This window comes from Lissotriton helveticus, chromosome 7 (assembly GCF_964261635.1).
Source record: "Lissotriton helveticus chromosome 7, aLisHel1.1, whole genome shotgun sequence".
Taxonomy (NCBI): domain Eukaryota; kingdom Metazoa; phylum Chordata; class Amphibia; order Caudata; family Salamandridae; genus Lissotriton; species Lissotriton helveticus.
Genome location: NC_136068.1, coordinates 1,698,485,162 through 1,698,509,910, shown reverse-complemented (window position 1 = coordinate 1,698,509,910; position 24,749 = coordinate 1,698,485,162).

Sequence of the window (24,749 nt, the reverse complement as noted above, 5' to 3'; positions counted from 1 at the left end):
TGCTCAACACCCTGACTGCCGCATCATCGTCCGAGCCGATGTGCACTGTCCAAGTCCATGACCAAGCGATCAGAGCCCTCATCGACACCGGTGCCACGATAAACCTCATGGCGGCCAGCGTGTACCGGGACCTAGTGGACGCTCCCGCCCTTCACCCCACCAGAGTGCAGGTGTTTGCCTACGGGACTCGGCGGCCCCTACGCCTATGCGGGGTATTCAGAACAACCATCTCCCACGACGCCAGGCAACTACAGACGAAAGTCTATGTGTCCCAAGAAGGGTCTGGATTCCTCCTTGGCTGCAAGACGGCACGTGAACTCGGACTCATCCACTTTGCTCTTACCGTGCAAGCCCAAAACCTAGACCATCTGGTCACCGAACACTCCTCGCTGTTCGAAGGCATCGGATGCCTCCGTGGGCCTCCTGTCCAGCTCCACATTGACCAATCCGTAGCCCCTGTTGCTCTGCGACACAGGCGGATCGCGTTCCACCTCAGACCCAAGGTAGAAGCCGAGCTGAAAATGTTAGAACAAGCAGGAATCATCGAGCGAGTGACTGGGCCCACCCCGTGGGTGTCCCCCATCGTGGTGGCGAAGAAGCCGAAGCAGCCCGATGCAGTACGGATATGTGTGGATATGCGACTTCCCAACCTGGCCATCAAGAGGGAACGTCACCTGACGCCGACCATTGACGACATCATCGGGGAACTCGCCGGGTCCAAGTGGATCTCCAAAATGGACCTGAGATCGGGATACCACCAGATCCCGCTTCACCCAGACTCGCGCCCAATCACAACGTTCTCCACCCATGCTGGCTTGTGGAGGTACACGAGGCTCAACTTCGGCATCTCCAGCGCCGCCGAAGTGTTTCAGAACATTATCCACAATGTCCTTCAAGGCCTCAACGGGGTGCTAAACGTGAGTGACGACATCCTGGTGCATGCCCCAACTCTGGATGAGCACATCCGGCGCGTCCACGCAGTATTCGACCGCCTGAAGGAGAGAGGGCTGACTCTTCACAAGGACAAGTGCGAGTTCCTGCGGAGAGACATAAGTTTCTTCGGGTACAAGTTCTCCGATCAAGGAGTAGGCCCAGACCCGGAGAAAGTACAAGACATCCACAACGCGCCCGCACCCACCTCAGTAACCGCAGTCCGCAGCTTCTTAGGCATGGTGACCTACTGCGGGCGTTTCATAAAGGACCTGTCTGACCTAACTGGACCACTCCGGGATCTCACGAAATCCAACACTGCCTGGACGTGGGGTCCGGACCAACAGGAGTCGTTTGTGAACACGAAAGCAGCTCTCTCAGCCGACACGACACTGGTATACTTCAACCCTCAGAATGAATCCCAACTGCTTGTAGACGCCAGCCCCACCGGCCTGGGCGCCGTCCTGTCACAGCGTCAACCATGTGGGGAGTGGGCCCCTGTTGCCTACGCCAGCCGCACCCTCACACCCACGGAACAACGCAACTCCCAGATAGAGCGGGAGGCCATCGCAATCCTGTGGGGGTGCCGCCATTTCCACATTTACCTCTATGGACATCCCTTCTCAGTAGTCACTGATCACAAGCCTCTGATACCCCTCTTCCAAGGCTCTTCCTCTCGCCCTCCCCCACGGATCGAGAAGTGGGTGCTGCAGTTGCAGGAGTTCCAATTCACAGTGGAGTACCGGCCAGGCTCGCGCAATCCTGCGGACTACTTGTCGAGACATGCCCGACCTGTCTCTGAGGCAGAGGCAGCTGAAGCAGCAGACACCGAAGAATATGTCCGACTGATCATCGAAAGGTCAAGACCACGTCCCATGTCTCTGGACGAGGTGTCAAGTGCCACCAAGGACGATGATTGCCTCCAGATCGCGATCCATGCCATAGAGAGTGGAGACTGGAAAGCGCTCCAGAGCCCTGCATCATTCCGCACATCGGATGCCCAAGCCGTCCTGAAGGCCCTGTACCAAGTTCGGCACGAACTGTCCGTATCCACAGAAGGGTGCCTCCTGCGAGGCCCTCGCCTAGTGCTGCCCAGCAGTTTGACCCAACAAGCCGCGGTCCTAGCACACGGATCGCACCAAGGCATCGTCAAATCCAAGAACAGGCTCCGAAGCAAAGTGTGGTTTCCGGGGCTAGACAAAGCAGTGGAAGAAGTGATCCACAGGTGTCCGGTGTGTCTAGCGACAAGCCTCCCAAATCCTCCGGCGCCAATAGTGACCGAGGAGGGCCCCACGTCCCCGTGGGTAAGAGTGAGTGCGGATTTCGGTAGCCTCCCTGGGGGCAAGTACATGCTCGTAGTGGTGGACGACTTCTCCCGATACCCGGAAGTAGAGATTGTGTCGTCAACCGCAACGTGGGAAGTGATACCAAAATTCGAAAAGATACTAGCCACCCATGGGCTCGTGAAAGAAATCCGCACCGATAATGGACCACCCTCAATGGCAGCGAATTCACGGAGTACCTCCACGGCCAAGGCATCAAGCACAGACGGATCACGCCCAGGTGGCCTCAGGCAAATGGAGAGGTCGAACGCCTAATGAGGACTTTGAACAAGACTATACAAATTGCGGTCGCAGACGGCCAATGTCTGGAGCTTGCCATCTACCAATTCCTCAGAGAGTATCGTTTGACCCCACATTGCACTACAGGAGTCTCTCCAAGCCGACTCTCTTTCAATAGAGTCGTAGTAGACACCATCCCGCACCACCCTGCGTGGGAAAGTGCCCCGCACCCAGAGAACCGGTCCATGGAACAACGCACCAAAACCAATCAAGAAGCGTCCCGACGACGGCGAGCAATGGACAGTCCAATTCAAGTCGGAGATAGGGTCCTAGTGAAGGACCGTCACCCCGGAGGGAAATTCCGCATGCCTTTTGAACTTAATCCATGGACAGTGACAGAAGTAAATGGAACTATGATCACAGCTACCAGGAACGGCGAGTCTGTCACCAGAAATATCTCGTTTTTCAAGCAAGTGCCTGAGGAGAACAGAGACTATGACCAGGATGAGTGGTACCCGGCCACTCCTCAGCGGCCCTCAAATTCCGAGGATACCAGCACTGCAACAAGCCAAGTAGAGGACAATGCCCCGGGCATCCAGGTCACGCAGAGACCTGTGGAGGATTCCACTACTCAGGAATTCAGAGACTCGGAAGAATCACCTGCAGCCTCCGGGGAGAGTCGAAGCCAGACAAGATACAGCCTACGTCCGTGCCCAAAGCCTTCCCAGAGGTATCGCGACTTCGTGGCACAGTGCTGGCGCTGAAGTGATCGAGATGGCTGACCCCGCCGAGATCTGAAGTAAGACTGTTCTGTTTTTACAGTTAAAGTGTTATATTATGTTGCCTGTTGATCAGAGACTGAACCAGAGACAGTTGGTGAACTATCACGTCGATGTCACCGCCCCATGCCTCCACACGGTCGCTGACCGGATAGACTTTGGAGAGAGAGACTTTGAACATTTTGAATGTTTTGCATACTTCTGTTTTTATCCCTAGGTAAAGGAGGAATGTAGTGTTGCTGCCAGTGGGGCGTACCACTGCAGCCCACGCCCCCTCCCACCTATTCCTGTGTGTTCCCCCCCTGGGACGTGCAGGGTTTTGGTTTCCCCCTTGCGTGAGCGCGGTAGCGCGCCTGGTTGAATAAATAGCCCAGGGCTCTGGGCGTGGTCAGGAGATAACTAACCACTACCTTGAATGCGTGTGTGTCTGTACCTCTGTCCAGCAGGCCCACTCTGGGACACTACAGGGTCTTTATCGTGGGGTTTAATGTTCCCGTCAGAGGAATCGGATCTGCAATCCATTGTTCCACTGCCACCTGTATGTATTTTGATGGGTGAAGCCAATAAGTTGCGTAGTAAGCTTGGTTGCATATGTAATACAACTCTAAATTGGGAACATCGAAGCCCCGTTGAGAATAAGGTCTGATGAGTGTTTCCCATTTTAGCCTCGATTGTTTACCCCCCAAAGTCAGTCTAATCAATACCTTCCTCAGGACAGCAATTTTTTTTATCCCTGGATAGTAATGATCTATTCTTAAACAAATATAATAACTCAGGGAGAATCACCATTTTTATGAGAGAGGTTCACCTTGCCAGGGATAATGGCGATGAGCTCCAGCGTGTGACACAGCCTGTGATATTTACCATTGCGGTTCCATAGTTGAGACATATTAGCTCCGTATGGTCCGTCACAACACATATCCCCAGGTATTTCACATCAGAATTGCACTATTTTATGGGAAAATTAATTGGGGTGGGCGCCACAGCAGCTGTGAGTGGGAAAAGTTGTGACTTTTCCCAGTTAATGTGTATTCCTGATGTCTCCCCAAATGTAATGAACTCTCTCAGAATAGGATTTAAAATCTGTTATGGGTCTCTGAGGTACAGAGTTACATCATCTGCATAAATGGAAATGAGTATATGTCTTATAGGGCATCTCAACGCTCTCTCCTGGTGGTGCTGTCTCACTTTGGCCGCCAGGGGATCAAAGGCTAGAGCAAATAGTACGGGGGATCATGGGCATCCTTGCCGGCTTCCCCTCATAATGGAGAAGGGTGGCGATGTCCGTCCATTCATCAGAACTCTGGCTTCTGGAGAGTTATATAGAAGTCTTATCAATGCAAGGAATCCTACTGGGAGTCCCCTGCATTGCAGTACCCCTAATAGATAATCCAATTTTACCGGTTCGAAGGCCTTTGTGGCGTCAAGAAAGACCGCCACTGGGGGTATGGCTTAAGCCGAGCAGCAAGATGGCTGCTATTTAGGTACGCTCTGCCAGCCGAACTATAAATCCGACAAGTTTCCTGAATATAGGGGACGATATCTAGCCTTACTCTCATGCAGGTAATTAAGGTGGAGCCTGCGCTCACACATACTGGAAAAACTGAATTTACCATTGCTGCCCTGCTGAAGATCGAGCATTTGAAGTTGGAGGCCACGCTGGAAGAGAGACCACAGCACTCCAGTAGAAGCCTATCCGAGCAGCGACGGACAACGGGGCAGCGCCGCCTGCGCTTACTGCCAGACTCCACATCAGCTCTGTGAGGACAGATCCGAGCGCTGCTAGAGAGGAGGTGTGCCAGGCCTGAATTGAGTGGGCCCATCTGAGCTGCATCGAGGCCATGGGTGCGGCCTAGTGATCGGCCGGGGCCCTATGCAGGCAGGCGAGCCCGAGCCGGGTTTGGAACGGACCTGGTAGGAGAGACAAACCCATGCCAGGGAGCCATCCAGAACACTGCGTCTCGGCGGGCGTGCCTTAACGCCATCGGCTAAACCCAGCTGTGGCTAACAGATGACTGGTACAAAAGGGGGTGGTGATGGACAGAGCATCTGAACCAATCAAACACTCACACCCAGTCAACAGATCTGGGTTTAATCCATCACCGTTCTTTAGCCCACTCTGCCACCCCAGTTCAGACATGGCCATATGCAAATCCGTCTGACCCTGTGCCTCATGGGAACAGTCAAGCCCGAACTGGAATGGCATGGTGAGCAAAATAACGATGGATTTAGACCCATATCTCTGTACTGGTGTGAATATATGGCATTGTTCTGCATTCTGTCCATCGCCTGTTGTTTTTGCATTTGTCACCCCGAGTAGGACGGGTATGCTCAGACGTGAGTCCTGTGCTTTCCATGCCACAGGAATCAAGCTATCCAGGCTGATGAGGGCTGAAAGCCCGAACCGGTCCTTCGATGCTTGTTTCCAGTCAATGGAGGACCTGGCTTGGCAGTTCGGGCTGGACTGTTCCCATGGGGCACATTGTCAAGACTGATTTGCATATGGCTGGGTTCAAACTGGAATGGCATGGTGAGCAAAAAAACGATGGATTTAGGCCCAGATCACTGCACTGAGGTGAATGTATGACATTGTTCTGCATTCTGTCCATCACCTGTTGTTTTTGTAACAGATGACTCGGCCCGTATCTGCAGCCTGGAGCCAGGGTGCCACCTGCGCACTGGATGGCGCACTGGATGGCACCGTGACTGTCGTCTGCATTAATTACAGTACATGCAGGTTGATGTGCCGCTATCACAACCCCGCCCCACTACAGTCCTTTCTTACTAACCAGAGGGGCTTTCCTGCGTGAATATAGACTGACCCTGGGCAAATAAGTTCGACCGCTCACGAGCCCTAGTTGCAGATATAAAGACATTAACATGCAGGCACCTCAAGCATTGCCTCCGGGCACCTCGCTGGGTCGCACGTCGGATCCCTTCATTCCCACAAGCTATTAAAACTTCCAGTCACTTGCACCGGATGGTAGCTGACTGGGACCTGCACCAATCACCGCACAGCAGAATTTTGGGGAAACATACTATTTGCCGCTGCTACACACGCAGCAACCTAGCATAGCAAAGGACACACAAAAGAATTACGCCAGGCTGCCTGAGTGCAATAAACAGCTGCCCTGCAACTGGTGTTCCACACGTGACGGAGCGAACGTCGACCACCATTCATCAGAGAACTTCAGGCCCCCTAAAGTTGTTGTACGCCAATCTTTATTGAAACCAGCATAATCTGAAACATACATTCTTTGACTCTCTCCATTAGGCACTACTGCGGTACCTCAATGCGAAAAACAGACACCAAGCAAACGAAAATCTTGTTTGACAACGGGAGATCAACTCGAACTGCTGAAACTGAGGGAGGCCACGATACAGAATTCCCAACGACCAATCCTCCTGACACGCAAAAAGATGACATATGCAGCATTTTACTGGAGATTAGAATCAGTCCCAAGAATCTAGACGACAAACTAGACAAACTTACCACCCAACTTGACAAAGTTCGGAGCCGCGTGGACACTCATGAAACACAATGATACCAGCTAGAAAATAGAGCATCGGACGCTCATGACTTCCAGGTAGAAACAAAAGAGCACATATTACACATGGAGAAAGTCTTGAATGTCTTAAAGGCAAAGAACAAAGACCTTAAAGCGTGCTCAAGGAGGAACAATATACGTGTCCTTGGTGTTCCAGAGACTACTGCAATCAAGAAATATGGAACTATTCATTGAGAACCTTATACGCTAACTCCTTGGCCCAGACCTATCTAACATGTTCATTGTGGAAAGAGTGCATCAGACTTTTACCCCCAGACCTCCAGTGGGTGCTGCCCCAAGGCCCATTATAGTGCGTTTGCTAAATTACAGGGATAGAGACACAATCCTGATGAAATCAAGGGCAACTGCTTATCCTTCTTTCCAGACTTCACACCCACAGTGCAAGCAGCCAGACGAGACTTTGGGCCTGTTAAGAGACTGCTCCAGAAATCTGGCACAACATATGGACTCCTTTATCCTGTGAATCTAAAGATCACGCATGAGGGAGCTTCGCACTATTTCACTGATGCTAAATTTGCCCACAAATTCGCTAAGCACATTGATAAATCAAAACAAAAGGCTCCAACTTCGGATAATCACAGCCATCCAAATGCAAATTTAAGTGACAATGACTGATATATGTCATAACTGAACATCATATGAAGAATTTGGATCATGCTTCTATATGGGTTATTCAGGTAACAAACTGGCTGGGTGACGTCGGGACTCAACCTGTCACACTATAGGCTATGACCCAGAGTAATTTGAGGTTAAGTCCGCCTTAACATCCCTATGTAGCTCGGCCACCATTCCGAATGGTTCAGTAGTACTCCGGCGACCCCATTGCCCCTGGGAGATCTCCCTTTGTGCTCTTTTAATGATCACTGGTTGGGGTAAGCGAGTGGGTGGGGGAGGACTACAATACTCAAACTATTTGGGCAAATGCTGTGGGTGGTGGGTGGAGGGGTTGTTACAAAGTACTTACTGGTTCTCTCAGAGGCACAAAAGCAACACTGTTTGGTACTAATTGATGTTTTACACCACTGCTTCGGTTCTTCATTTACACAAAAACGGTGGCAATATGCACAACACGGCTCTAACATATTGAGACAATAGGCTTTTACTTAAAGATCACTTAGAGATATAGGCAATAATTCTACATTAGACCACTGACCGGCTAGGATGGCAACTTACAATTTTTTGACATGGAATATCCGTGGTCTAAACAAACACAGGAAGGCACGACTTGTCCATGCATCACTAACTAGACAACAGGTGATCATATGTTTCCTCCAGGAAACTCACTTACATCCTACGAATACACATAGATTGAAACAAAAGCGTTGGGTTGAATATTACTCTTTGACATACTCCAACTACGCGAGGGGAGTGGCAATTCTGATACGAAATGGGATAGATTGGACCCTATCACATTCACATATGAACTCAGAGGGGAGATTTATTATTTTACAAGGTTATTTGGGCAGAAAACAGATAGTCATGATTGCCAAATATTGCCCAAATGTGGACAACCTGGACATCTTTCATGATGTATAGGCAAGAGCTGTTGCTAAGGGATGTGATACGATGATATGGGGGGAGATTTTAGCACAATATTATGTGATGATCTAGATAGACTGGGATCTGCCCGCGCTCTCCACTCTCGCTCATGCCACGCACTCAACATGATCATAACTGACGGTCACTTGTCGGATATATGGAGGTGACTGAACCCCCTCAAACAAGAAGGGACTTGTATATCTTCACAACACAACTCCTGGTCCAGACTAGATCGTTGGTTGGTATCTGGGGATAAAGCAACATGGACAGTAGACGCACAGCCCCTACAAGGACCCTTTCTGATCACTCCCCATGCTCATTCAAGGTTCTATTTTCTACATCCATTAAACACGAATTAACGTGGAGGCTTCCTCCCCACTCTCTATTAGACACAGCATTTCAGGCAGAAATTAAAGGGGACATTGTTGAATATTTCTCCCTAAATCAGGGATCGGTATCATCTTCCTCTGTTCTATGGGAGGCATGCAATGTTGTCATAAGAGGGAAATGTATAGCTCACCAGGAGGGGTACTAAAAGCCCTCAGTGGCGCACTACAGAAATTAGAGACTGAAATTAGAACACTTGAACTCCAATACTTTGATATGCACGACGCCTCACACCTTATGCCTATCCGTGAAAAGATTTCGGAATTTGAATAATATGCAAACAGAGAACTAAAATTCCTCGGGAAGTTTGCCATGGCTAGGCGTTATGGAAAAGGCGTCAGACCAGGCAAAACACTTGCAAGTATACTTAAACCATCGCCATCTCCCCATACATAGAGGAACTCTTGGACGATGATCATGAACCCATCAGCGGTCCCAAAGAAATTCACGATCATTTCATCTAATTCTATACCTCATTATACTCTTCCAAAACACCTCCGGTTAAATCCGGACTTACTGTGTACTTGGATTCTTTGGAGCTTTTATGGCTCAGTAACGCCCACAGAGACTATTTAGACAAGCCTTTTACCATAGAAGGCATAACGCATGTGATAAACAGTCTTCCCACTGATAAGGCTCCAGGCCTCGACGGCCTGATGACAGCGTTTTATAAAACATATTCAATGCTCCTAGCCCCTCATCTCATGGAAATGTACGTAGAATCCTTAGAGAGGGGCTCACTCCCCCCAACTACATGGGAAGCAGTAATTTTAACACTACTCAAACTGGATAAACCCCCAAATAAGTGTGATTTGTACAGACCCCTGACCCTTAATAACATAGACAATAAGATTTATGCTAAACTTCTCGCAAACCGCCTGCAGCCCCTATTACCATTTATAGCTCGGCCAGATCAATCCGGGTTTATACCAGAGCACTCCACTTCACATAATCTAACTTACCTTTTTCTCCATCATACATCAACTGGACCCTCAAACCACTGCCTTGGTGTCATTTCTTGACGCCACCAAGGCTTTTGATTCACTTGAATGGCCATACCTCTTCACCATTCTAACTAGACTGGGATTAAGCCCCCTATTCATAAAACAGATTAAGCTTTTGTATTCAAGCCCCACAGCCAGTGCGAATATATTGATGTCAGCCCCTTTCGCCATTACACCTGGCTCCAGACAAGGGTGCCTTCTGTCGCCCCTCCAGTTTGCCATAGCTATGGAACCCCTCGCGGCAAGGATAAGGCAACACCATAAAACTCGGGGACCTGACTTCACCTCCAGAGATATAATTATAATGTTATATGCTGATGGCAACACCGTATACCTCAGAGATCCATTTGATAACCTAAACACGGTCATTCGTGAACTCACCAAATTCGGAGGTCTCTCTGGTGTCCACATAAATTGGTCCAAATCCTATTTACTTCCGCTCACTAGCACAATTTTACCCTTTGAGTTAGACTATCCTATCCAATGGGCGGACGGTCCAGTTTGTTATTTAGGCATATGGCTCAGCACCAATATTCAGGAACTCTAGGACATGAACTTTGGCCGTACACTACATGGCTGTAGGAGAAGACAGTTATCTGGTCTAAACTCCCCATCTCTCTTGCAGGACACGTTGCTATCACCAAAATGATAGTCTTACCTAAATTGTTACATTAATTTGTCAATTTACTGCTGCAACTTACCCAGTCATTCCTGAAAAATCTTAGATCTCTAATGATCTCACTCGTATGGGCTGGAAAACAACCATGTATATCCTGGAAAGTTCTCACGCTCCCATTGACCCAAGTCGGACTGGGCGCACCCAATCTTGCCTTATATGCTTTCTGTGCACAGGCACAATTTCTCCATCACTGGATCTTCTCTAACCCCTTTCAACCTCATGTGGCGGTTGAAACGGACATTGAAGACCCGGTGCCTGTAGCAGTAGCTCTCTACCGTCCCCATAAACACCTACACACTACCCTTAATACTGCAGAAACACTACATTGTGCCTGGGATAGGCTCCCCCTAATAGCGGGACACCCCACTTATATGCACCTTCTATTGCACTTGCATAAAATCCACAGCTACCCATACTGCAAGACAAAGGTAATTCCTCATGTGCGCACAATTTAGGTTGGGGCACCTTCGCTGAGCTATATCCTAATGACCAATTCATAACCCCTCCTGAGGCAGCGCCTGGAAATAACTCCAGATTTTCTAAATTATTGTTATACTACAGTATCAGAAGCACATGCCGCAAAATCCATGATTCATTTCCTTCCCCTCCAGCTCCTCTTTCGGCCTTAGAGTCAGTACTCATAAACCCTTCACCCAGCAAACTTATCACTCGGGTACATGCGTCCATGCAATGCTCGTTCCCAGTCACTCATCTGAAGACTCTGGCGAGCTGAAATGAAGAGCTGGAAGACACCATTACAGGCAAACAATGTCAGTTTTGTTGTGGGCGATTGGAAATGCTTTCACCCAACTATAAATTACGCCTTAGGATACGCCTATTGGGAACGGCTACCACAAGCGTCCAGTCCCAAGGACATCTGGGGACCATTGCTGGCCTGGCTGGCTGCCCTAATACCAAACTCCTACATCTGGTACTTCACCTGTTCGGGACAGTGATCAAACAACAACTAATATGTATCGAGTTATCCTAAATAGTATCTATTACACCGACAATTTGTCACTTCCAATGCAGAGCCCTCACATCTGACAACATTATACAAATTATGTTCTTATAACATATTGCTTTTCACTGTTTAAATTGTAGACTATCAAACCAATACATGTCCAGACTGTATAGCGTCTGCTTTGGTTTTGATTTATATTTTCTGCTATAACTGTTCTTCTCATTATAACATCATGATATGTGCATATGAAAAGTGTTCTTCTGTATTCTTTCTAAAAGCCAATAAAGACATTTAAAAAAAAGAAAAAGAAAGACCACCACCATTACCAATTCCGGGTTGATGTTTTGTAGAATGGAGAAAAGAGTACGAAGATGTTGCTCTACCTGGGATGAAGCCTGCTTGATTGGGTAATACCAACTTCTCCATTAGTAAGGTAAGTCTATTAGATAATATTTTGGCAAGTATTTTTGCATCATTTTTGATCAGAGATAAAGGTCTATACAAATCACATTGATCCGTTGGTTTCCCAGGCTTTAGGAGAGAGGTTATGAGGACTTCTCGCATAGATTGAGGAAGAGTGACAATTTTTAGAGCTTTCTCGTAGACGGTTTTTAATATTGGTGTAAGCTGATCTACAAATGCTTTAAAGAAGTCTATTGGTCGGCCAGCCAGGCTAGGTATCCTGCCTAATTTAATCTGCATTATTGTGGAACATATTTCATCTTCTTCTAGGGGCATAGCAGGAAACCCTTGTTGCGAATTGCCCAGCCAGCCTAGGACCACATCATCAAGTTATCTGGCTGTCAAGTGCTGCTGCCATCTGGTGCTATATAATGTTGCTTAGTGCGCAGTGAACACTTTGAGTATTTCAGCACTGTCTCTGTGTCTCGTGCCTTCATGGTCAGGGACTTCCAGCGCATAACTAGAGAAGCGAGGCCTACAGATCTCTTCTGCCAGTGCCTTACCCGGGCGTTCCCCTTCACCATATTTACGTGCCTTGAAATATGTCCTGTCCATATCTGCTGTCTCTTTATACTCCAATAGTTTGTCCCTGAACTCTTTGTAAGGTGCCCCATTCATGCCCCCGCACATCTCTCGCTCTACCTACTTCAGTTCTATTTCAAATGTATGTAGTGTCTTGCGTAGATCTCGAAGGACCCCAGAGCTCTTGGCAGAAACCCCTAACTGTGACCCTGAAGGCCTCTCATACCGTATTCATTTGTGCAACTGACCCAATGTTTTGATTGAAGAAGTCTGCAATTTCTTGACCTAACTCTGTATGAAACACTCCATCCAACTGTGTCAGCGGCATAAGTCTCCCGTTCCTGTGGGACGTATTGATCGTCAGTTGGGATAATGTCAGACAAACCAGTGCGTGGTCTAAGTATGTTCTTGCCGCTGTAGTAAGCCATAGTCCTATATCCCTAGCTACCACCCAGTAATCTAATCTGCCCAAGAAGAATGCATTGCAGTGTACTGTGTGCTTTGCTTCTTCTCAGGATGTACATGTCTTCGTGCATCTATAAGACCATTTTCAGACAAAATGCTTTGTAGTCGTTTATGAGTCCTGGTATAGTGATGTGGGAGGGGGTTGGACCTATCACACATAGGGTTCAGCATTATGTTGAAGTTTCCTCTCAGATCAAATGTGTAGACCCAATCTCTAATATTTTTCCCATAACGTGTTGTAGAAGTCTGGGTCATTCACATTAGGCCCATAGCAGCTTACTAATGTGATTGTGTCAGACCCTGATTTCACCCACATAATACAATATCTTCCTTGTTGGTTCTGAGAACTCCCCAGTGGTGTGTATGGAGTGTGTTTCTTAATCGGAATCCCTGTCCCTCTGGAGTATGTAGAATATGGAGACAAAACTTTATGTTCTGCCCAGTTTCTAGCAAAGGACGGGGTTTCCTGGGGATCTAGATTGGTCTCCTGCAGCATTGCAATCTGGACATGGTGGTAGTCTAAATATGCTAGTATCTGTCTACGTTTGCGTGGGTCGGCCAGTCCCCTTACATTCCATGTTAAGAGCTGTCATTTTGGTTCCGCATTATCGTGTGTCATGTACCTATCTGGAGGCATATTCCATTAGAAACCAGAGACCTGTTTCTGCCTGTGCAACATTGTACAAATTGTACCGTTTGTATGCATTTCATGTCCTGCCCTGCAACAATTCTAAAACAAGTTCCCCATCCCACCCCCTTCCACAACAGCAGCCCAATCATGCGGGTAGTTACATCCCCACCCCCTCCCAAACATTCCCCAACTACAAACGTGGAGTACATTTTAACCCACAGAGGGGAAACACCCTTCAGGGGGCCCACACGATCTGTCCCTTCCCCTCCAATCGGTGGAGTAACTATGAGGTGGGTGAGGGGGGCCCGGTAAAGTTTGGTTAACAAGGTCCCAGCTGTGCGCTTATCCACTTGATGTGTCCAAACGTGATGTTGACATTCTGATCTGGTGGAATCTGTTCTCACCAAAAGTCTAGCTGCAATTGTGTCCCACATCTTCAACCCACTTTAACATAACCAAGTATCCTGTAATCCTATAAGGAGTTCGGGATGTGATGTTACTGATAATCGTAATGGTTGCTCCGAATACTTTACTCCGATGTAGGGGATGGTGACCTATTCTGAAGATCTTTAGCAGTACTGTGTAATTCCTGCCTTGTGATGCATTTCAAAATGTCATCCACTTGTTGCATGTTAAAAAATATTGTTTGCATTGTTGTGTGATTCGCAGGTGCGCTGAATACATTAATGCATAGTCTATTTGCGCCTGTCGCAGTTTGCGTTTAGCCGGGATAAATTTCGGTCACACTTCCTGCACAGTAGCTGTGAAGTCGGGGTAGATCATGAAGTCAGTTCCTTCAAAGTGGAGGTGCTTCTTTTCCCGGGCCATTCTCAACATCACATCCCAGTCTCTGTAGTTCAGCATCCTTGCAATGATTGGACGTGGTGCAGTCTCTGGGTCAGTTTAGGGCCCAGAGAGCGATGAGCCCTTTTTACCACCATCTGTGGGGAGAAAGAGTCTTCCCCAAACACTGTACATAACAGCCACTCAACTAATTCTTCCATTCACCCAGTATTTGTGCTCTCCGGTATCCCAATGAGGCGTATATTATTACATCTACTGCGAGCTTCTAAATCGTCATTCTTGGCGGCGATAACCTTGAGTACTTTGTCCTTCTGGGCCATTTGCTTCTGTACACCGGACACAGTATCTTAAGCGTCAGAAATCCGCTGTTCTCACTCCTTGATGCGCTCATCTTGTTTTTCCAATTTATGAACTATGAAATCCATGCAGGCGGTCATTGAGTCCATCTTAGTCTCAATAGAAGTGAGGCTGTGTTTCATGGCCAGCAGGAGCCCTTTGACCTCATCCTCTTGGGCATTTGCTGGGTCTTGAGATTGGTCCATACCTGCGTGACAGGTTCATCTTGGTGTGAGCGTGTTAGCTTCTTAGTTTCTAATGACAACTTCGATTGCTTGCCGTCTGTCTTCCGCATTGTAAAGACAGAGTCTACCCTGTCTGTGCGCCAATATATAAACTTGTGATGCCAAGTCCGGCCTCTCTATTAACGGCCTAGTAAAGCACTCAACTGTTGCTCATCAAGAGCTTAATATAAGCAGCTTAAAGATGGAAGTATGTACATTCGCCCAGTCTCCAATTATACACCATTGTGTCGCCAATGTTGGAAGCTTTGCTGGTCCGCTTGCACAATGACGTGATGCCTTCTTTACGCCCTACGCTGTAGTCTGCCAAATTGTATTTGCTAGCACTCACTACTCTCAGTGATATTATATTTGCCCAGCAGATTCCATAATCTGCTCTGTAGTCAGAGCGCACACGTAGTATGTTTTTTGGTATTCTTTGTGCGCCATTAGTTTCCCAGCTGCACCTTCACTACTCTGGCTGTCTCCACGTGGTAGTCCTCTCTAAAAGCTGGGATCCTGGGTGGTAGTGTCTCCCTTCCTGTGTAGTGGCTTGTCTGCTATGTTGCACTACCTTCCAGCTGCCTTTTCTGCTCTCAGCAACTCTGGGTATGTCAGCTCCTTCCCCTTCATGTGCTTAGGCCTCCCCAGGCAGCTGCAGCGCCACATACTAATTACCACTGTTCAGAGTTCGAATGTGACGGATGCAGTGATGAGGAGGATTCCGATGTCTCTTACCTCCTCTCACTGCGGCAGCGGTTAACCAGCAGGAATTCCAGGTATCTGCAGCCTACGTGCGCTTACGACTGTCGTGGCCTCCCGCCAGCAAGATTTGTGGCCCTGTCTCTTTGCTTGCGCTGCATGGCCTCTTCTGCTGCCGTCAGTTACCATGATGTTACGGCCGCATCAGGGCTGTACCACTGGCCGGAGATCTGGGGGATCGCGGAGCTCACAGCTGACGCATAATACTCAGATTTTATTGCTGGACCTACTGTGTTTCTGTCGCTTTCCATAGATTGCTGCTCAATAGCTACTGGGCAGGATATTTGTTCGGATAATGATGCTGAGCTCCAAGAGCCTCACTAAAGTGCGGCCATCTTGCTTGTGCGCCACCTACTGCCCGTCAGCTTGCGAAACCTTACATGTTCCTGAAACATTTGAAGTAGTGTGTGTGTGTGGTGTTCATGCCCATACAACTTTCAGTCATTTTGGTAATATTGTGCACTTCTTTAATTAAACTTAAGATAACCTTAATTAACTTGGCACTAGCTTCCTGGAAAGATGGATTTCACAGACTAGAAAGATCCATGTACGCTATTTGGGAGCAAAATGTGTGACAGAAGTGATGTGCTTCTGATTTTCTCTACAATTGAGCTCGATGAGCTTGTCTTTTGAGATGGGTTGGAGGACAGTCAGAGTGGAGGTAGCTTAAGCCATTCCTAGTTTTAGTTTAAAAATTGGTGAACCTACCTTCTTTCAGCTCTGGCACTGAGGAACTCGATCATAGTCATGAGAATGGAAGAAAATACATATTTGTTAATTTTTAAATGTTTCCCATAGGATTTTCTCAATCTCGCTTGGGTTACACTTCTAAAAGACTGTCAACCCAGAGAGCAGATTTGGACTACCTGTGTGGAAGCATTCTTGTATGGCTGGTGCTGGATGTACCTAGATGTACCTAGACCAGAGATACTTATCTGAAAGGAAGAATAGCTAGCTCCTTGCTAACCCACAAGATAGTCCAAGGTCCCTTTTGGAGAAGATAGCACGAAGTGGTGGTTCTTTTCCAAGAAGTAAGGTAAAGATGGCAAAAGGAACAGACCTGTCTAGAAGAAATATAGCAAGGCTAGTGATAACTGGACTTTTGGCCTAGTCATGACTGATAGTGGAGGAAAAGCATTTCCTGACTAGGACCTGTAGCACAGTATTAAAAAAAAAACTATGGAAATATGGAGACTTTTGGAGCAAGAAGAAGGAGGTTGTGAGGATTTCATGCAACTGAAAACTAAAAAGTTATGTTTGGAGAATTGGACATTTATTAATTAGCTACTTATTTAACTCGAGCATCTGTTTCAAGTGAGAACCACTGTGGCGTTAAAGGATACAAGCAATTGGGTTATTAGTTGAGACAGATGGAAGCTCCCTCCCAAATAAAAAAAACAATCCTTGTCCGGGTGGAAGCAGAAAAGTCATTAAATTGACCTGAGCCCAACCCTCTGCTAGCAGTCCGGCTTAACACAGAGGCAATGTGCAGAGTATTTGTTCAGCACTCAAACAGTAATAAAGTAAAAACACAACACAAGAAAAATCACAAACTAGTTTTATAAAATAGAGTACATTTTAATAAACAAAATGATACCAAAACAACAAAAAGCAAATGGGTGAACGAGATGTGACCTTTTCAATTTTTATTTGAAAATTGTGCCAAAAGACATAAAGTGCCAACTGTGGGTATCTGATCATGCTGGACTGGGACAAAGTCACAAGTTCAAAACGACTGTGATATAGCACAGGCCGGGTACATGACCTAGTTCGGCTTGCTAGGAGAAGTACATTATGTCAAGGTGCTAGAGCTACGTGGCGTGCTTAGTCAGGCTTTGTGTCGCTTGGCGTTGAATCTAATTAAGCTTTCAGCTGTGAGGCTTGGTGGGGCTCTGCTTTTCTCAGTGTCTGATCCGATGAAGCCCTCAAGTAGGAACTGCGCAGCTCTGCGTAGCTTGATATCACCCTGCACTAGAATCAGGAATCTATTAGAAAATACTGGGACGATGAACGTTGGAATGCGTTCTTCTCTCTGCTGGAACCCAATGATCCCCAGAAACCATCTAACAGGCACTGAACCTTAGTCACCAGTGCCCATCCGATAACCCCATTGAAAGGGGGTTTGGGAGCATACAATAAACTAAAATAAGAGGTTAACAAAAGAAGTTAAAATAAAAAAAGAAAGTGTGTGTTCATGCTGGTGGAGAAAGTGTAGTGTAGTTCCTATCTTCCCAATAGGCTCTGCGCATTGGAATAATACCTACAGCAGTAAAGGCCTAGGCCAGACGTTAACTAGGTCTACTACTGTCGATACTAGACTTAAAGTTTTGGGTTTGCCAGCTTAGCTCAGAGTTCACGAGAAACTTTCTCGAATGTTCAAGGAGGACTTAACTTCCCTGATTAGACAAGAAGGGATTTAGTTTCTGACAACCATAGAACATGACAACTTTGCTCTCCCCTAATCAAGAGTCAATCTCTAGAGTCGTGTGAACAAAAGGCAAATTATTTTACTCAGTCAGTACGTGCATTCTTAGTCTCATCAGAATGTAGAGAAAAGGAAGAGACGGGCGTGTTCAATAAAAAGGTGTTATTTATTGATCAGTCTCTTTTCTCATACAAGAGAAATGGATCGATATTATTGCAATACTTATAGTTAAGTAAAGTGCATACATTAAGAGCAGCAGTATAAAATAATACTGTAAAAACATTGATATGGTTTCTAAGCCATAAGATGTTTAAAATGAATAAAATATATTACATACACATATACATTTGACTAAACGTACTCAACTGGTGTTTCTAGATACGCCTACCCCGTGTACCTGACCTAAGTCTAATACGAGGGCGGGAATAGATAGTTACAGTTTAAGTTAAGTTTGTTTTTGCCAAGTGAATAACTAAAGAATTCTCTGTGAGGGGTTATTCAGTTCTGTACCTGGAAGTTAGGATGAATGAGGAATGGTATCTCTCTCTCTGGTCTCGATATTCCAGGCTGCCTGCGAGGGCTACCCGGAAACGCCGGTGCTGGATTCTCGGCAGGAGAAAGCAGCTTCTCTCAGCGCGTCAGGAAGGCGGGGCTGCTGCCAGCGGGGTCTGCTCTGCTCTTGGCTTCGGCAAGTATGGCTGCTCCGTCTCGTCACCACGCGTGTGTTTGCATATGGCAAGATCGGTAATATTTATACCTTTAAGGTGCCGAGATTGACGTAAGGATGGACATAGATACGTCAATAAAGATGTCATACGATTTGCTCAATAGCACATTCTTTTACTAAAGTTCTCGGTGAAATCAAAACAATGGCCGCAGGGTTTTGCCCAGGTTGTCATAGGTTTGATTTGTTATGAGAACTCCGTATGCCTTATCAGGGGCTGGAGGAATATCGCTTGTCTAATTAGATCGCAAGCGTTATGACCTAATCAGATAACACGTTCCTGTGCCGTAGTGTGACTGCGTCAGATAACGGTATCTGCATCATGGGGGTTTTCTGCCTCATGGGCTGACTGCTAGTTAACTTGTTGGTTTGTTTGACTAGAATAGGGTCAGGAATAGGGCGATCGATTCAGAACCTATAGGAATACATGACACCCACTCCACGCTAACTATGGACATATTTACTAATCTAGGCATAGTATAACATAGTACAACATACTATAGAGTAGTGTGTATACCTTACCACCCCAAAATACATAAATGCATTTTGAAATTCTTCAAATATACTGAAAAATTGCAGACATATATATTGTATGCACTCAAGCTGTAGAATAATGCCAAAGTAATCGCATTTGTATACATTATTGCTCGTTTGGTATATGAGAATTACACATGAAATGGTTTCTTAAATACAGAAAAAAGATTCGAGACCATTCCATCACAGAATAAAATATTTATGAACATACCAGCGTGCAGCTAAAGTCTATAAAGTATCTAAAAAATAGAAATCTTAGTTCTTTAGGAATAGTTTCTTACTTTAAGCAGAAGATAAGTGTCCCGAAAAACCGAAAAAATGAATTGGGGCTTCTGAAAGAGTTGCTGTCCGTGAACTGGAGTGAAAAATAGTTCATGTGACTTTATTATTTAAAGTTGAAGGCCGAATTCAGGGAACGCCGTGTGCGGGCTTGTTCAAAAGTCTCTATTTCTGTTCGGGTGAGAACATCATATCATTTAGGCTTTCGAAAAAACTGTCAACAGCTTCCTGGGAAAGTTCCACTAACTCGGAAATAGGTGTAATCATGCATTCTTGTGCATGATTGTCTCCATTGACATTCTGATTCGCATTGCTGACAGAAGGTCGTACCTGTTCGATGCTGCTTTCATCTTGAACTTCACTACCCATCAATCGTAGTGGTGAAGCTTCCACGAATGCCGTCATCAGGATTGGTAGCCTTTGAGGGCAGCACAAAGCATGAACCTTGATCGGGCTCAACAATGTTTCTGCATCCATCGGCGCATCCGATTGTAGCGTCAGACAGGTGTCTAACACGCATTCTTCTCCGCATAGCAGACACCTCAATACAGGTAAAACACATCTTTGCCACATTGGTCGAAATGATAGAAACCAAGTCATGTTCAGGTCTCTAAGCCGGGAGAGTCCCAGGATTTTTGATATCCGGTCCCGGTATCCAATGGCTAGGATTGTTTCTTCCCTTGTCGCAAGAGTTTTGTCTGTGACATGGGTTGCCATAACGAAAAATAAGGACTAAGAATAGGATTCCTGCAATTAGTCCCAAGATCAGGGGAAGTCCGCCAAAAATCGAATGGACGAAATCTGGAAAAATACCCAGTATGGCTTTGAATGGTGTTAATGCCATCGATAATACTGTCTTAAATACCTTTGAGACCCCATTGGTATCAGAAATATTTAAGATTTCATTCAGGATTTCCGCGAAATGTACGGGGGAATTAGTTGATAATAATGTATGTATCTCTGCAGTCGTCCTTGCGACTTGTAGATCATACATTTCTTTTGATGACGAGAGCCTGGTAGGCGTCTGAAGAAGCACTGTTTTCATTCTGCTTAAAGTATCTATTCGAATAGAAGTAATTTTCAAATCGGGCCATGCCCTTGCCTCCCTGTCTGGGAAGGAGCTGGGGAACAATGAGCGTCCACAGCACTTGACCTTCGCAGTTGTAGTTACTAGATAAGGAGTCCCGGGCATAAGACTACAACATTTGCGGTCTACAATAAGAATGTAACTCCCATTATAGAGTCTTTGAAAGAATGGTTCTATTTCTGTTGCAGGTGCGCCTTGCTGGTGACATGAAAGGTTGTATGAATTCCCTTCACAGGCTCCATGCAAACTAATTCCGTTACACGGAAGTGTGCCACTTAGTGACATCGCACAATTGTTGCCACTAAGAAACACTTTCTGTCCTTTATTACTGACACATGCATGTGAATAGGGCAGGTTCCATGTTGTTTTTATGTACCCCTTTCCCAATTTCTCGTACATGCCAGCCTGTATATATTTTTGGCAGTATTGAAACCTGAAGGTTGAGATTGGAATATTTATTATCCCATGTATTATCCATTCACTGACAGGTCGTTCTGACATTGTCACTGGTAATCTTTCGAGTTTTTCAATGCTCAAGATTGTATAATCAGCACCCTTTTGTGCCATACTGATTTGTCTATCAGTAAGGTTAAAGATTTGGAATAGTGACGTTGTGTTGATTAAACGCCAAGGCACATAGCCTGAACGCAGATTTTGTAACGTCCAGCCAAGCTGTACAATAGAACGCAATTGAGACTGACCGTGTTGTAATAACAGTAAGTCTTGCGATAATATGTCGATTGCTGAAGACACAATGCTGTCCAAAGAAAAAATTCTGGAGGACAGAGTCATTAACCCATTGTCCACTACAGAAAGTGATTTTTCCAAATTAATACGGTCAATTTCCCGTATTCTCTCTGCTGTTTCAATTTGAGTAACCTTCCAGGCCTCATTGTATGCTGCATATACAGAGGCTGCTATGAAACGCTTTTGACGCTGTTTGCGTGGTCCCAAAGTGAAATCACGCAAGTCAGCACCATCAGTAAGTAAAGTTAGGTGTTGCTTAATTTCTGCCAGTGTGGAAGTTTGTAGCCACTGAAGGCATAATTTGCCCACACTGTAGGTGGTTATTATCCCTGGGTGATGTCTTTGAGGATATCTAGGGTCTGGCCTGGTCATTTTGAACCCCTGTGTTTTGTTCAGGAATCTGTCTTGACAGTTATTAGTATCTGTGGGCCAGATCAACCACTGTTTCCAATCAGGATGTGTTCTGTTTTGGTTTAATATATGGTTTACGTCTATCTCTTCATCTGTATCAGAGTTATTGCTAAACATTGTTGGCTTTGGAATAGACGGTTTATTTAAATCTTTGATTTTGGCTAGGCCAAGACAGGTGGTTTGTTGAACAGTGTCATTTAAAAATATCATTTGTTCTGGGATCATGCAGGCTCTAAACAAAGCTTCTATACCCTGTACTTGCCATTCTTTTGTACCCCAAACACTTTTCAATTCAACATTTTTGTCCCAATATTCAAAACCAAAAGTATTCATTTTTTCAAAGAATGAGTCTGAATATAACAATTTTGTGTTGGTTATCATGGTCTTGGTCCCTGTTCTGTTTGACAATTTAAAATAAAATGTTTCAGCATTACTTGTGTTAAAACCTGAAAAATATGAATATTTGTCGTAAACGGTTCTTGAGCTCCCTTTTGGAGGTGTTGCACAATGTTCCCATTGATTATAATTTAAAACATTTCTAGGTTGTGCAGATCTATGTAAAAAATGGTTACCATAGTGGTTATAACAGTACATACTATCATAATTTGTAGAACCCTGCAAATAATCATGTTTAGTAAAATTAGCAGACATTACTAAGTCAGACATCATATTATTAATGCTTTCGAAGTCCCAATCATCAGCAAATGAGTTTGGTTTTACAAAGTCACTCAAGGAGATCTTAATTTGGTGTGGATATTTCAGGATCTCGACCGGACCATAAATTTCATAGTCAGTGTTGTCCCAGGCTACCCCACCCGGTATCGGATTGGCTGTGAAGTTGGCTGAAGAAAGTTCTCTTTTCTCGACGTGTGAAGATGTGTGTGGTTTGAGGATCAAGTTGATTTTCTGACTTGCTGTGTCCATTTTTGCATATTTTCCCTCAATAAAGCGTCCCAATGTTAGTATCATGATGAGCCAAAGTATGAGGATAAATGCACCAAAACCCACCCAAAATTCAATCCATGGAGAAATCAGATATGTTTCGTTCAGTTGTTTCAAAAGTTCTTTGGCTTTATCTTTAAAGGTTTTTGGTGATGGCTGTGTCTTTGATTCACTGAAGCCTTCAGAGGAATCATCGAAGTTTATGAAGTAGCCAGATGCTGTTCTGTCAATTGTTCCAATTGCTTCAGGATTACTGTTTCTTGCATTTTCACTTGGTACTTCATTATAGATTGGTGTGTCTCTTGTGGAAAAGTAAATTTTGCCATGTTATATGTGCCTACGTGTTCCCCATGTTAATATCATATGTGCATGATCGATATGCATGTATTCCCCTCTGATCGATTAAAGACGCAATTACAGTTGTGTCTATCTCTAGTATGCCAGTTTCCAGTCCTCGTGAATACAACGAATATCAGGCCTATGTAAAGCTACGTTGCCACACTTTACAGTGTGCACGTTAATTCATTGAATCATCCCCGTTTCTAGGCCTCAAAAGGGCCCGGACACCAGATTCAGCTCCTGTCTCCTGAACCCTCTCTGAGGAGCGATACAGCCCCCACCTGTATCCCTGACCCTTAGCTTACTTTCATGCCTCGCAGTGCCCGGCTCGGCCTGGCCCTGCCTCTTAGTCTGCCAAGAGTATGTTATGTTTCCAGTTATCAGTCCAGCCCTCCTTCTCTGCATTCCTAAGCTACTGAATCGCATCAATAGTTTCCGTCATGGTCTAGCCTTTACGTCTCCATGTAAGAGAAATACTGTATTAATGGTCATTTAATATTCCTCAGCACGCACTACATGTAGAATAATGCATGCCCCAGTCTTAGAGTCTGTTAGCCTTTACCCTGATAACATTTGGATTCTATCAACATGTTCTCTAAACATCAGATACTAGATAGTGTTTAGGTACATGTCGCTCTGACTCTCCAGACTTTAGTCTCTTCTTCTAGCGCAGAAGTCATAGCCCCCCAGTTCTTCCTAGTAACACGTCATTGCCAGCTTGCGCGCACCACTAGGTCAGAGGTCCCGGCTCCTTAGGTAGCCCCCTCCATGTTTCCGCCCCGTTTATGACATATTCTGTTACATTTACATCACATGTCTATGTACACGCCTCTTGTTACACCTACTTTCTGCCTTATCTTTCGCGACTGCTACGAACTCCGCCCACTGCTACGCCTACTGTATTAACTGTAATGCAATTGTTTAACTATAAATATTGTGCACTGTTATTAAAGTTTGCTAGCCATTCCCAGATCCTGCCCCGGCAGCTGCCGGGCCCTGCCATCCCATCCCCGTACAGGCTGTCCTGTTCCAGTCCGTTATGCTTAATTAAAGCCTGTCAACTCTAGCTACCTCATATCTTGACTCTTATTTATTGAGCTATCTATTTGTATGAGTATCCTGAAAAATAGTACCGGTAATTAATTATTTATTTACCACATAATGGCGCCCGAACAGGGACTTGCCCTTTCCCCACGCGCCGGAGAAGCCACGCAGGCCCCCTGATCCTCTGCAGCCGTGACGGAACCATACCGTGCACGTGCAGATATTTCTGCTTCAAGTATCCCTCAGGCCCACGGAGGAGACGGAGGTTGCGGTCCAGCGTCCAGACGAGGCGGTGGAGGAACGCGGCGAGTCCCGACCAGAGCCCAAGCCGAGAGTCCAAGGTCCGAGGTATCCGGAGGCCCACCTGTAACTGAAGTCCGAAGTTCGTCCGTCCGTCGTCGTAGCAGTCCAGTCCAGTCCGAGGCCTTCCGTTCTTGCTGCCCGGTGAGTACCGTTGCTGGGGTAGGATCTAGACAGGGTCAATTAATTTGTCTCTGGTCCGTGGGTTTGGGTACACAGATCCAACACGAAGTGTCCACCTAGGTGGATGCGGGTCCTGACGTGTCTCTTTATGAGACCGGTAAGTTTCGTACTGTTTTAG